We start from the raw sequence: 13,300 nt of genomic DNA, 5'->3' as shown, positions 1-13,300 counted from the left end.
GACAACTCAGGAGGGTCAACCATCAGTCTTTAGAGTGTGAGATAGAATACTAGTAATAATAGTGTACTTCTGTTAGTCTTTTATACAAATAAATTACATGCAATACAGTCTTCTATACAATATTGATTGTATAATCAACTAGTATTTGGGATCGTGTTACATAGGGATGAAGAATCATAGGGAAGGTACGTGCCTTAAATGTTTTATAGTCAAGTGTATAAATGCTCAGATATTATCAGTTTTTTGATGTAGAGCTGAGGCCTTCTCTTTAGGATATTTTAAAAGTGACTTGCCTTTTTCAAATTGTTCGGCTTAAGTTTCAGAAACAAAACATTTTCTTTTTGCACTCATACTTTTGATATAAAATTTTTTTTTTCTTCTTCTTAAATCAATATACTTTTGATATAAAATTTAACTAAGATATATTGGCAAGGCGAATTTTGGACAAATACAAGATAACTTACTCTTGGTAGGAATGCACTTCAGTCGTTGGGAGAAAAATGAGGTGCTATACCTAAAAGGACTCCTCATTCCCCACAAAAGGAAATGGAAACTTGGGAGCATTCCCCACAAAAGGAAATGGAAACTTGGGAGTTATGGTTTATCAGTGGTTTTAGGACTGATGAGAATCTGGTTTTATCTTGAATCTAATGCTTTTCCTGTTATATAGTGTTGCAAGGTGATAAGGAATAATATGTGAAATATTGTTGAGTGGTGAAGAAGTGATAGGCTGTGTATATTTTTTTAATATAATAGCTTTATTGAGATATAATTCACATACCATGCAAGTCACCAGTTTATAGTGTACAATTTGAGGTTTGTGTGTATTGACAGACTTGTGCAGCCACAACCACAATTGATTTTAGAATATCTTCATCATCCCCTAAAAGAAATCCTGTATCCATTACCTCCCCATCTCCTCCCTGTCCAGAGTCAACCACTAATCTGTCTTTTCTCTATATATTGATAGATTTGTCTGTTCATAAAATGGAATAATGTAATGTGTAGCCTTTTGTGACTGGCTTCTTTCACTTAGCCTAATTGTTTCAGATTCATCTATGTTGTAGCATGTACCAGTATTTTTTATGGCACACTCCACTGGATGGATACACCACATTTTATTTATCCATTCATCAGTTGATGACATTTGTATTGTTTCTGCCTTTTGACTGTAATACAAATAATGCTATTATGACAGTTTCTGTAGTATAGGGTTATCACAGATAATGATATTGTGAACACTTGTACACATATTTTTGCATGGATGTATGTTTTAATTTCTTTTGCTGTATACCTGGGAGTGGAATGGTTAGGACATATTTTATTTTTGAGGAACTGCCAGACTGTTTTCCAAAGTGGCTGTACTATTTTATCTTCCTACCAGCAGTGTGTAAAGGGGGTTCTAGCCATACACTTGCCAACACTTGTTATCTTTGTTTTGATTATGGCCTTCTTAGGCCATATATATGTTATATATATGTTTTAAAAAGATTATATTTTTCTAACTATAACAGTAATAAATGCCCTTTGTAGATATTTTGGAAAATACAGAAAAGCATAAAAGATAAAAACATCATTTATTTAAAATCACTATTTAGAAATAATATTAAGTTATTTATCTCTGTTTCAATGTAATTTTTAAAAAATGGATAAAATTATATATAATTTTGAGTCCTGCCCCTTTTTTTAAAATTGTTGTTTAACATCATTCTGCCCCCCTTTTTTTGAAATTGTATTTTAATTTTATCCTATCAAAGAATGTCTATTCTGTTCTCTCTGGCTTTTGTGTTCTTATTTCTTATTACTTTAAAAAATTTTACAATTATTTCAGAGGAGCCAGACATGGAATAGGGATAAATATTTGCGGTTAATCTAACATGTTTAACTAGAAATTACTTCTAGGTTAACTGTAGCATAATGTTCCATCTGCTGAATAAACCATAATTTAGCCAACTATTTTCTCTATTTCAGGCATTTATATTCCTTAGAATTTTTCTTTATAAATAATGTAAAATTTCTTTTAAAATAATGTAAAAAATTTTTCTTTATAAATAGTATAAAAAAATTTGTATATAAAATTCTCTCTGCATTTTGCATTCGTGGGAACAGAGTTACTAGGTAAACAGCTATGAACGTATTAAAGATTCTTGTTACGTATTGACAAATTTACTTTTCAGAATGGTTGTCAAATTTACATTTCCTCTAGCAAATGTATACTTATTCCTTTCTTAGTGTACCTTCATTAGTAATGAGTAAATGGGTGACAGTGAATTTTAAGGTCATTGGAGCAGGCATCTTTCGGGTTTGTTCACTGATATACGTATTGCTGGTAGATAGTAGGCACTGAATATATGTGGAATTACTCCCAGTAGGAAAGAGAAGAGTTTCTCTGAAAGACAAGGAAATAATTTGCCATTCACCATTCCAGGGCCTCCCTGGTGGCTCAGTGGTAAAGAAGCTACCTACAATGCACAAGCCACAGGAGATAGATGCACGTTCAATCCCTGGGTTGGGAAGATTCTCTGGAGAAGGAAATGGCAACCCACTCTAGTATTCTTGCATGGAGAATTCCATGGACAGAGGAGACTGGCAAGCTACAGTCCACGGGGTAGTAAAGAATCAGACATACTGAAGCGACTTAGCACGCACTTAGCACACATGCACATTCCAGGAGAGTAGCTTTGTTATACTGTCCATATAACAGCTTGTGTTTTAATAAAAAAGGGATGAAAGAGTAAAAATTAAGCTTTTTTGAGGAACTTGTTTTAAATTTTATTTTGTTTAAACATTTACATGTTTTGGAAGTCAGAGTGACACTTTGAAATCTTAGCTTCTATCCCTGTTTATTTACCATCCTTTATTGGTAACCAATCCCCTTGACTCTCCCGTCCCCTGCCTCTTTTTTTTAAGCAATTTCTTATAGTTCTTTACAGTACTTTTTAGTAAAATTTAACCAATAAAAATAGATATTCTTTCTTCCCTTTTCCCTCCCCTTGTTAAGAACACAGACTATAACAACATATATGTACATTCTCTGATGATGTTTCCATGGAAATACAGAGTGCTTCCTTAATCATTTTAATACTAGCATCATATTCCTTATAGTGGATGCATCATAGGTGATTTTACCAATCCTCTTAGGTTGTTTTCAGTGTTTCACTTTTATAGATTATCCCACAATAATCTTGCTGTACACTTTATTTTGTGAGTGTGCAATTGTATCTGTAGGAATGATACTTTTGAACTGTGGTATTGGAGAAGACTCTTGAGAGTCCCATGGACTGCAAGGAGATCCAACCAGTCCATTCTAAAGGAGATCAGTCCTGGGTGTTCTTTGGAAGGAATGATGCTAAAGCTGAAACTCCAGTACTTTGGCCACCTCATGTGAAGAGTTGACTCATTGGAAAAGACTCTGATGCTGGGAGGGATTGGGGGCAGGAGGAGAAGGGGATGACAGAGGATGAGATAGCTGGATGGCATCACCAACTCGATGGACATGGGTTTGGGTGAACTGCAGGAGTTGGTGATGGACAGGGAGGCCTGGCGTGCTGTGATTCATGGGGTCGCAAAGAGTCGGACACGACTGAGCGACTGAACTGAACTGAACTGAATTGTATCTGTAGGGAAATGTACCAGAAGGAGGATTGTTGGGTCAAAGAATAAGTACATTCTTGATACTGTAGATAACAAGATATCTAGCAATAGAGAATGCTCATTTCTTGGAGTGCCTTAGGGTACCTTTTGAAAAGGTCTATAGAGTCATTGCCCCATAATGTATGTATACTCAAGTACTATGGAAGGACTGTTATGATGATGACCCTTGTATCATCAAGAAATAGGTAATTTTGCTTAGATGGTGAGGAGATTCACAATGTACTTTAAAAAAATGTTATCGGTGATGAAAGATTTAACTTAGAACCTTTAAATGACAAATACTCCTTTTCTTGTTTTTTTCTCTCCAGAGAGATTCTTTCCCTATATAGTTGAGATTTTTTAGTAAGTAAGTTCTTCTTGGCTAAATTCTCAAGTTCTAAAAACTAAGTTCAATAATGATATATGTTACATGAAACCTGCCAAGTGTTACAACTATTGTTTTAAACATGGCTGTTATTAGTAACTAATAACCTACCATGTTTCTTTTCTCTCTTTTTTTCTTTGTCGTTCAGCCTTTAACATTCCACATTCTGCATTGTACATGGTGAATCACTACTGTTTTGCACCAGTGTGCCCACTTGTGTGCCTATAAAGTACAAGCTCCAGATTGAAAAAGCTTCTAGATGGATCCTTTCCATGTTTGGTGTTTTTTCTACAAACTCTGTGCCTCAGCAACCCTTTCTAAGTGGTAAGTGGTATGTATGTTTTGTGCTTTTAAAAAGGAGTAATAGGGATTTGTAAAACAGCTAATTCATTTGAATTACCTTCCCCTTTTTTGTGCCATGTTCTCTTTTCACACATGGGTAAGCACCTATTCTTTTGTGTATGTGTGGTAATTTTCAAAATCATATCTAAGAATAACAATAATACCTAATTTTTGGAGATTTCAGAACATTTTTCCATATTATAATCTGGGTATAGTATAATATGCAGTATTTATGAAGAATACAAAAATATGTAAACAACTTTTTGTGTGTGCACTTTTATATGCTCTGTATTAGGTATTTTTTTATCATTTCATTTTCATTTTGAATGAAGTACAAGTGGTACTTACTGATGTCACAAGATCATAGTTTATATTTATTTCATAATTAGAGATTTTTACAAGTGTTTTTTAAATAATGATCTAAACTTATATTTACTGCTATAGGTGATTACCATTTTTAGTGGTTATTACAATAAGTGAGCTTTCAAAACTGGGTTTACTAAAACTAGTTTTATTTGGGAAGAAAATTGTTTTATGGAATGATAAAAATGTTAGAAGTAGAAAAGCTGTGAAAATAAGAGTAATTTCATCTCCAAACTAGAACTTGCATGGTAAGTGAATTGTGTTAGTATTTTATGATTTGTTATTGGTTCTGTTTTCATTTTGCTAGAGCCATGGATTCCAACTTTAGGTCTGTACTCTATATTTTCTTATTATAAGGCTGAGGTAGTTCTTCCTATTGCTATCTTTTCCTACCTACTTAGGTATTTTGAATCCACTGAGTCAAGAGCATCCTCTTGACATAATTGTAAATTATGTGCACATTTATGGAATTGATAAGAGAAGTATGTAATGCCACCTCTTCTTTTTATAGCATGGCACTGTGTGTCCCTTTTCATATTTTTAACCTTTTTTTGGAAGCATAGGTGCTAGTTAGCCAATATGTTTTTTGAATGTCTCTGAGATTTATTCAAAACACATGTTTTGGGGTGGGGTGCAGAGGAGTAAAATTGAGCAGAACAAGTTGCTGACATGGGAAACCATTAAAATTATTGATGTAAAATATTGAAGACTCATTTTGAGTGTCAGTCAACAAAGAGTTACCAAATTTTTATTTATAAATAAAATATATATGGTAACATTTAGCACTGTAAAGAGGTAAGTCTCCAAATAGAAACCATGTAGGTAGATGAGGAGATTGAGTGAAGAATGAGGTACTCCTTAGCTCTAATTCTAATAATTAATTACATAGTGTTCTTAAGTGCAAGTTAATTAGTCTTCATAGCCCTTGGTTTCCTCATCTATGAAATGAGTGAATTAACTAAATAATTTATAAGGTTTCTTTTTTGGTGCTTTCATACACACAACACTTTATGTCTGTAATGAACAAATTGATAGATATTTGTTTTTTTGAGGATACCTTTTCTTTCCCAACCTATCTGATAGAGATAATTTTAGGCTGCTTTCTTTGAATCGTGGGGTTAGAATAAGGTCCCACTGTCAATTAGTCATTGTCTTTGGACTGTGATATCTTTCTTTTATTCTTTTTCTTCACATTCTTATCCTTCTGTTGTCTTGACCGTTAGAATTCTTCACTTAACTCATTTGTTCCCTTTCTGTCTCTTGTATCTTATTAGTTACTCTCATCATGTTTCCTTGACCTGTTTAGTATCCATTGTTTTCACCTTCATATTTTCCAGGATCACTGCATCTTATACCAGTGATTCTAATCCTGGGACCCTTTTAAAAAATACAGATTCCTTCTAAAATGAGCTTGGGAAAGGGTGAGCTTGGCAGGTAGCTGAAACCTACTAGAAACCAGCGTTACTAGCTCACCAGGACTGGAGTCCCAAGGTCTCATAGACTGTCACTTCTTGCCTTAGATCACATCATCAATTAGTTGTACTTCTGAGGCCTTGGAGTCTCCTCTCATGATCATAACACTCGATCTCTGTTCTTTTTCTTTATTATGACTTGTTTCTTGGCATTTTCTTGCTTTTCTAATTAAAACCCAATCCTCGTGATCATATTCGCAGCAGCATCTTATGTTCTGTTGCCTTTTTAACATTCTGAAGACCCTGTCCAAACCACAAACCTGAGTTAATTTGCCAAATATATATTTCCTAGTTCTAGCTGCCTGATGCAGTTGGAAAATGTCACATAACTAAGTTTGGATCTAGTAGGCAGTCATTTACTTTATCTCTAGACCAGTTCTTTCCAAGCTTGGCTTTTTACCCGTCTTTAGAAGACCCCACACCTTGTCACAGTCAAGTTGCCTTTTGGGGGTAACCTAGCATACTTCTTGACCTGTTCTTTTTTACTTCAGAATTTTTCAGTGCCTAAAGAGGAAGTGTTATATCTTATTATAATTTTTATTATAGAAAACTTAAGACATATAAAAGTTACAGACTAGTGTAATGAATCCCCTTGTATTCATTACTCAGGTTCAGTGATTATCATGTCATGGCCAAATTGTCTTGTCTCTCACCAACTTCCCTCCCATTCCTATACTATTTTAAAGAAAATTCTAGGCATCATAAAATTTATTTGTATTTTTCTGTTGATACCGTTATACCATTAGTAACTTTGAAAAAGTAATTCCCATATAGTCAAATATCCAGTTAATGTTAATTGTAATTCTCACACATTTTGGAGAAGGCAATGGCACCCCACTCCAGTACTCTTGCCTGGAAAATCCCATGGACGGAGGAGCCTGGTAGGCTGCAGTCCATGGGGTCGCTAAGAGTTGGACACGACTGAGCGACTTCACTTTCATTTTTCCCTTTCATGCATTGGAGAAGGAAATGGCAACCCACTCCAGTGTTCTTGCCTGGAGAATCCCAGGGACAGGGGAGCCTGGTGGGCTGCCGTCTATGGGGTTGCACAGAGTTGGATACGACTGAAGCGACTTAGCAGCAGCAGCAGCATCACACAACCTCATGGAATGCAGGATCTTAGTTCCCTGTGCAGGGGTGGAATTTGTGCCCCCTGCAGTTAAACCATGGAGTCCTAGACCCTGGATTGCCAGGGAAGTCCCCCACACACTTTAAAAACAGTTGACTGGATAGGCTCAGGGTCTAGATACGCCCTTTCCCCATTGCAGTTGGTTGATTTTTCTCTTAAGGTTTCATCCTGCCTTCCTTTTTGTCTTTAAAATTTATTTGTTGGATAAATTGGTCTTTGTCTCGTAGATGTGGATATTCCTGATTACATTCCTGTAAGCATACTCATCTGACCTTTGTATTTCATGTTAATTGGTAGTTGGATCTAGAGACTTGCTTAGACTCCAGTTCAGATTCTTTCAGCAAGTCTTTGTCTTTGGGCAAGTGTCTGTCTTTTTCTGCTGATTAGCTGCCATTTGTGCTCCATGATATAGATCAGATCTTACGTTTTCTGTAAGGAGGCAGATAGTGTATATTTTAGGCCTTATGGCCCATCTGGTCTCCTCTGCTGCTATTAGTAAATTCTGCTGTTGCAATGAGAAAGCTGCAGTTGACAAAATGTAAATGAATGGGCATGACTGTGTTCCAGTAAAACTGTATTTATAAAAATAGGTGATGGGCTTCCTACTTGAAATCTATTAAATCATTAAGATTTGCAAAATGGTGATATTTTAATATTATAACTTTCAGTTCAGTTCAGTCGCTCAGTCGTGTCTGACTCTTTTCGACCCCATGAATTGCAGCATGCCAGGCCTCCCTGTCCATCACCAGCTCCCGGAGTTCACTCAGACTCACGTCCATTGAGTCAGTGATGCCATCCAGCCATCTCATCCTCTGTCGTCCCCTTCTTCTCCTGCCCCCAATCCCTCCCAGCATCAGAGTCTTTTCCAATGAGTCAACTCTTCACATGAGGTGGCCAAAGTACTGGAGTTTCAGCTTTAGCATCATTCCTTCCAAAGAAATCCCAGGGTTGATCTCCTTCAGAATGGACTGGTTGGATCTCCTCGCAGTCCAAAGGACTCTCAAGAGTCTTCTCCAACACCACAGTTCAAAAGCATCAATTATAACTTTACTGTTCATTTATTAGGTGGAATGGTCTGTAAAGAGAAGCTATTCCATGTATACTATTTGTTATGTGGTTGTTATTGTTGTTCAGTTGCTTCGTTGTGTCTGACTCTTTGCAACCCCATGGACTGCAGCCCGCCAGGATTCCCTATCCTTCACTGAATCCTGGAGTTTGCTCAAACTCATGTCCATTGACTGATGCCAATGAGTTTATGCTATATAGTAGTACAGTTGGTATGGGAAAGGTAGGACAAAAGCTTGACAGTTTCCCTTAGCTTACCTATTTCAGTATAGTGCCTTGATTATATTTGCTTTTTCCAACAGTGACTGATTAGGGTCTCCCCTTCACCTCTAGATTCTTTATAGACTCTTTAAACATATTGGAGTTTTTAAAAATTCACTATGTTAATTACCATTGTTAATGCTTAAATTACTTAATCTTTGGCCAGTGGGACTCTTAAAGTTGCTTACTGAGTTATTTTGACATGACTAGTAATTTTTGATAGCTTCTTGATTATCTAGTATAAATCATCATGTACATTTCATCCCCATACCTGGTGTCAGCAATGTCTCCAAGGAGTCCTGATTCCTTTATTGGGGAATAGAATTTTAAGACCACAGTTTGGGCTCTAGGGGTTCTCATTGCTAGTGGGTTGACCATTGTTTTAGGCCTTTTCAATTCTCAGAACTAGGGAATTTTTTTTTTTTTTTTAGGACAGAGTACCTCATGAATTCATACTGACATTTCCAATTCAGTTTCAATACTATCAGATTTTTTGTTAATCTTTTTTATTTTATATCTGTATTTTTCAGCTGAGAATTCTAGTTCTCAGTAACACTAAGAATAAAATTTTATTAAAATATTTCATAATTACTCATTTATAGTACCCTCATTATACATGTAACAGTCTCAGAGTAGCAGTACAGGCATTTTGTCTTGTCTGGTTTCTTTTCTCATTTCTGTGAGATTTAGCCATGTTGTTGTATGAAATAGTAGTTTTGTTTTATTTTGTTTTTTTCCATTTCTGTATAGTAAGTATTCTGTTGTGTGAAATGCCATGATTTATTTATGCCTTTTCTAGTTGGTAGATATTTGCATTGCTTCTAGTTAGGGGCTGTTAGGAATCAGGTTGCCATGAGCACTCTTGTATGCAGCTTTTGGTTGGCGTATGTACTTTCTTCTCTTGGCTATAGTCCAGCAATGGAATTTGCGGTTCATTTTTGGACTTAGGGCTCATTTCCCTAGGAATGTTTACTCAATGGCCTGTGTTTGTTAGTTATCTATTCAGTTCAGTTCAGTTCAATTGCTCAGTCGTGTCCGACTCTTTGCGACCCCGTGAATCACAGCACGCCAGGCCTCCCTGTCCATCACCAATTCCCGGAGTTCACTCAAACTCATGTCCATCGAGTTGGTGATGCCATCCAGCCATCTCATCCTCTGTCGTCCCCTTCTCCTCCTGCCCCCAATCCGTCCCAGCATCAGAGTCTTTTCCAATGAGTCAACTCTTTGCATGCGGTGGCCAAAGTACTGGAGTTTCAGCTTTAGCATCATTCCTTCCAAAGAAATCCCAGGGCTGATCTCCTTCAGGATGGACTGGTTGGATCTCCTTGCAGTCCAAGGGACTCTCAAGAGTCTTCTCCAACACCACAGTTCAGAATCGTCAATTTTTCGGCACTCAGCCTTCTTCACAGTCCACCTCTCACATCCCATACATGACCACTGGAAAAACCATAGCCTTGACTAGACGAACCTTTGTTGGCAAAGTAATGTCTCTGCTTTTGAATATGCTGTCTAGGTTGGTCATAACTTTCCTTCCATTGCTGTGTAACAAATCACCTCAAAAGTTAGTGGCGTAACGCAGCAAATGTTATTATCTCACAGTTGCTATGAGTCAGTTTTTGTGGGGTGCAGTTTAACTGGGTACCTCTAGCTTACATGACTGTACCTCATGTAGCTACAGTCAGGGTGTTAGCTGGGGTGCATATATCCTTGGGCTCGGTTGGAGGAGCCACAAATGAGCCTTCTGGAGGTGCTTCAAGCACACATAGGTCATCATTGGTAGGTCTCAGGTCCATTCTGGCTGTTGGCTTGAGACCAGTTCCTGTGCCTCTCCATGGGGCCGCTAACATCATGGCAGTTGGTTGTGAGTTCAGAGCAAGGGAGGGAAGACTGTCCTTTTTAATGGCCTTTTTAGTAACCTGTTCTTTGAGTGACAACCGAACAGGTATGCTGTGTTCTTTTACTTAATTTTTAAATTGTTGTGGTAAAATAAACATAACATAAAATGTCAATTTTAATCATTTTTTTAAGTGTATAGTTATGCCACCAACAGAGTATACATCTAAGTTATTTTATTTTAAATATTCTGATATTTAATAACTTCTAAAATGTAGTTTGGTTTTATAATCATATATAATAGTTTCATGCCTCCAAAGTCATCCCCATAAAACAAGGTTTATTGAAAGGAGTCTGACTTCTATCTTTATTTTCTCTACCCTTTTCTCTTTTTTCTCTTTCTAAGTAGATAAGAAAACTTGCTAAAAACCTAAGTTTATTCTTCCATTCTGCTTTTTAAAAAATATTCCTCTTTAGACAAATGATAATATATGCCTTGCTTTTTTCACTTAATATATTATGGAGATCACTCATTAGTAATAAATTATTAATTCCTTTTTATAGCTACATAATATCTCATTGCATGAATAAAAAAGACATAGCTTATTTAACCAATTTTCAGTTGATAGGCATCTGAGTTGTTTCTAATTTTTTGCAAATAGCACTGCAGTTGGTAACTTTATTATCCATATATATATCTTTTTATGTTTTTGCCACTGTATATTTGGGACAGATTCCTGGATGTGGTATTGCAGGATCAAAGGGAAAATGAGTACACAGATTTATAGCTATTGACAGATTTATCCTCATGAGAATCAAATCTCTTTGTGTACCCATCAGTAAAATATGAGAGTGCCTCTTCGTGTGTATATATATATATCAGATCAGATCAGTCGCTCAGTCGTGTCCAACTCTTTGCGACCCCATGAATCGCAGCACACCAGGCCTCCCTGTCCATCACCAACTCCCAGAGTTCACTCAGACTCTGTCGTCCCCTTCTCCTCTTGCCCCCAATCCCTCCCAGCATCAGAGTCTTTTCCAATGAGTCACCTCTTCGCATGAGGTGGCCAAAGTACTGGAGTTTCAGCTTTAGCATCATTCCTTTCAAAGAAATCCCAGGGCTGATCTCCTTTAGGATGGACTGGTTGGATCTCCTTGCAGTCCAAGGGACTCTCAAGAGTCTTCTCCAACACCACAGTTCAAAAGCATCAATTCTTTGGTGCTCAGCCTTCATATATATATACAGAATACATATATTTGTAACCTTATCAATAGAATATATTGTGAGAATTTTTTTTTCGTCCTAATGGAATCTCATAGTGTTAATTTTCGTCTCTCATTATGAGTCAGATTGAATATCTTTTTTATAATTTACAGTTTTATATTTATACTTTCAGAACCATTTACATCAACTGTGGATTCTTTTAGACATAACATAGCATGTTTATCTTGTACACATTAGGCTGAGTATCTTTTTTATATGGGTGAGAAGCATTTGCATTTCTTTTTTTGTTAACTGCCCATTTCTTCAGCTCTTTTTCTATAGGTTTGTTGGTGTTTTCTATTTTACAAGCTTTTTACATCTTAGGAATATCCATATTTTATCCAGTTGTTTCTTCTTCCTACCAGTTAAATAGAGATATTCTCTATTCTGCTTTTCCATATTCTGCCTTTAGCTTGTTTTGTTTTGCTTCTCATCCTTTTCTATTAATGTTACATTTTTTTCTTCTGGCTAAACAGTTATTTAGTATTTAATGACTACTTCTGCAGCTCAAACCTATTCCATGATTTCTTCAAATTCAGCATACCTCAGATAGAGTTCGACTTTATCCACAAAACTGATGTTCCATTTGTCAGGTAATGGCATTATTGTTTTCCTCCTTGGGAACTTGAAGCGGTCTTCTGTGATTTACTTATTGTTAATTCAGCAAGTATTTGTTGAGTACCCACCAAGTGCCAGGTACTGGACTAGTCATTAAGTAATTATAATCCTAGCTTTCAGGTAACAGTCTGATGTGGGAATAGCTAGTAAACACAAACCCATGTCTAAACAGGTAGTATGTATTTCAAGAGAGAAGTTAAGGGTGGGACACATGATTAGATTGGAGAGTTTAGGAATAGTCTTTTGGAGACTAAAAGTCTTTTTAAAAAAGATTTATTTATTTTATTTTTTGGCTTTGGTGGGTGTTTGTTGCTGTATGCGGGCTTTCTCTAGTTGTGATGAGTAGGGGCTGCTCTCTAGTTTCAGTGTGAGGGCTTCTCATTGCGGTGGCTTCTCTTGTTTTAGACTCTAGGCATATGGGCTTTAGTAGTTGCAGTGTGGCCTCAGTTGTTTTGACTTGCAGGCTTTAGACTCTGACTTCAGCAATTGTGGTACACCAGCTCTGCTGCCACCGCATGTGGGATCTTCCCAGACCAGGGATCGAACTGGTGTCCCCTGCATTGCAAGGCAGATTCTTAACCACTGGGCCACGAGGGAAACCCAAGGAAGTGACTTTTAAACTGGGATTTGAAGGTTTGTTAGGGTTCACCTGGTGAAAAAAATTGGAGTTCCAGGTATAGGAAACAGCATGTGGAATGATCCTGAGGCACAAGAGAAGTTGAACTTAATTTTAGGAAATGAAATGGCCCATTTGGCTGGCATGTAGGCAGAAGAGGTAGAGAGCTATGAGGTGTGATCTGATTTACTTTGTAAAATGAGGTTGAGGGGTGCATGCAGAGGTTGGTTAGGAGGCTGTGGTGGTAACTGAGAAGTAGTGATATCCTGTTCATTCTTCTGTGAAATTCTTTCAGTTCTATACCTTTAGTGCTTTGTTC

The 13,300-nt window shown here is 36.8% G+C and overlaps 1 protein-coding gene across 4 annotated transcripts in view; it reads left to right on the top strand.

The window, feature by feature from the left end:
• FRYL (FRY like transcription coactivator) overlaps positions 1-13,300 on the top strand; it is a 269,078-nt gene that overhangs the window by 39,960 nt on the left and 215,818 nt on the right. For 3 of the 4 annotated variants that reach the window (XM_024993143.2, XM_024993144.2, XM_059887457.1), the window contains exon 2: positions 4,167-4,342. The gene's annotated coding sequence lies outside the window, so the exon portion shown is untranslated. Of the gene's footprint in view, positions 1-4,166; positions 4,350-13,300 lie in introns of all 4 variants that reach the window. The other variant, XM_059887458.1, reaches the window with a different exon arrangement.

Source organism: Bos taurus, chromosome 6 (assembly GCF_002263795.3).
Source record: "Bos taurus isolate L1 Dominette 01449 registration number 42190680 breed Hereford chromosome 6, ARS-UCD2.0, whole genome shotgun sequence".
Taxonomy (NCBI): Eukaryota; Metazoa; Chordata; class Mammalia; order Artiodactyla; family Bovidae; genus Bos; species Bos taurus.
This window is presented reverse-complemented; position numbering and strand designations above follow the sequence as displayed.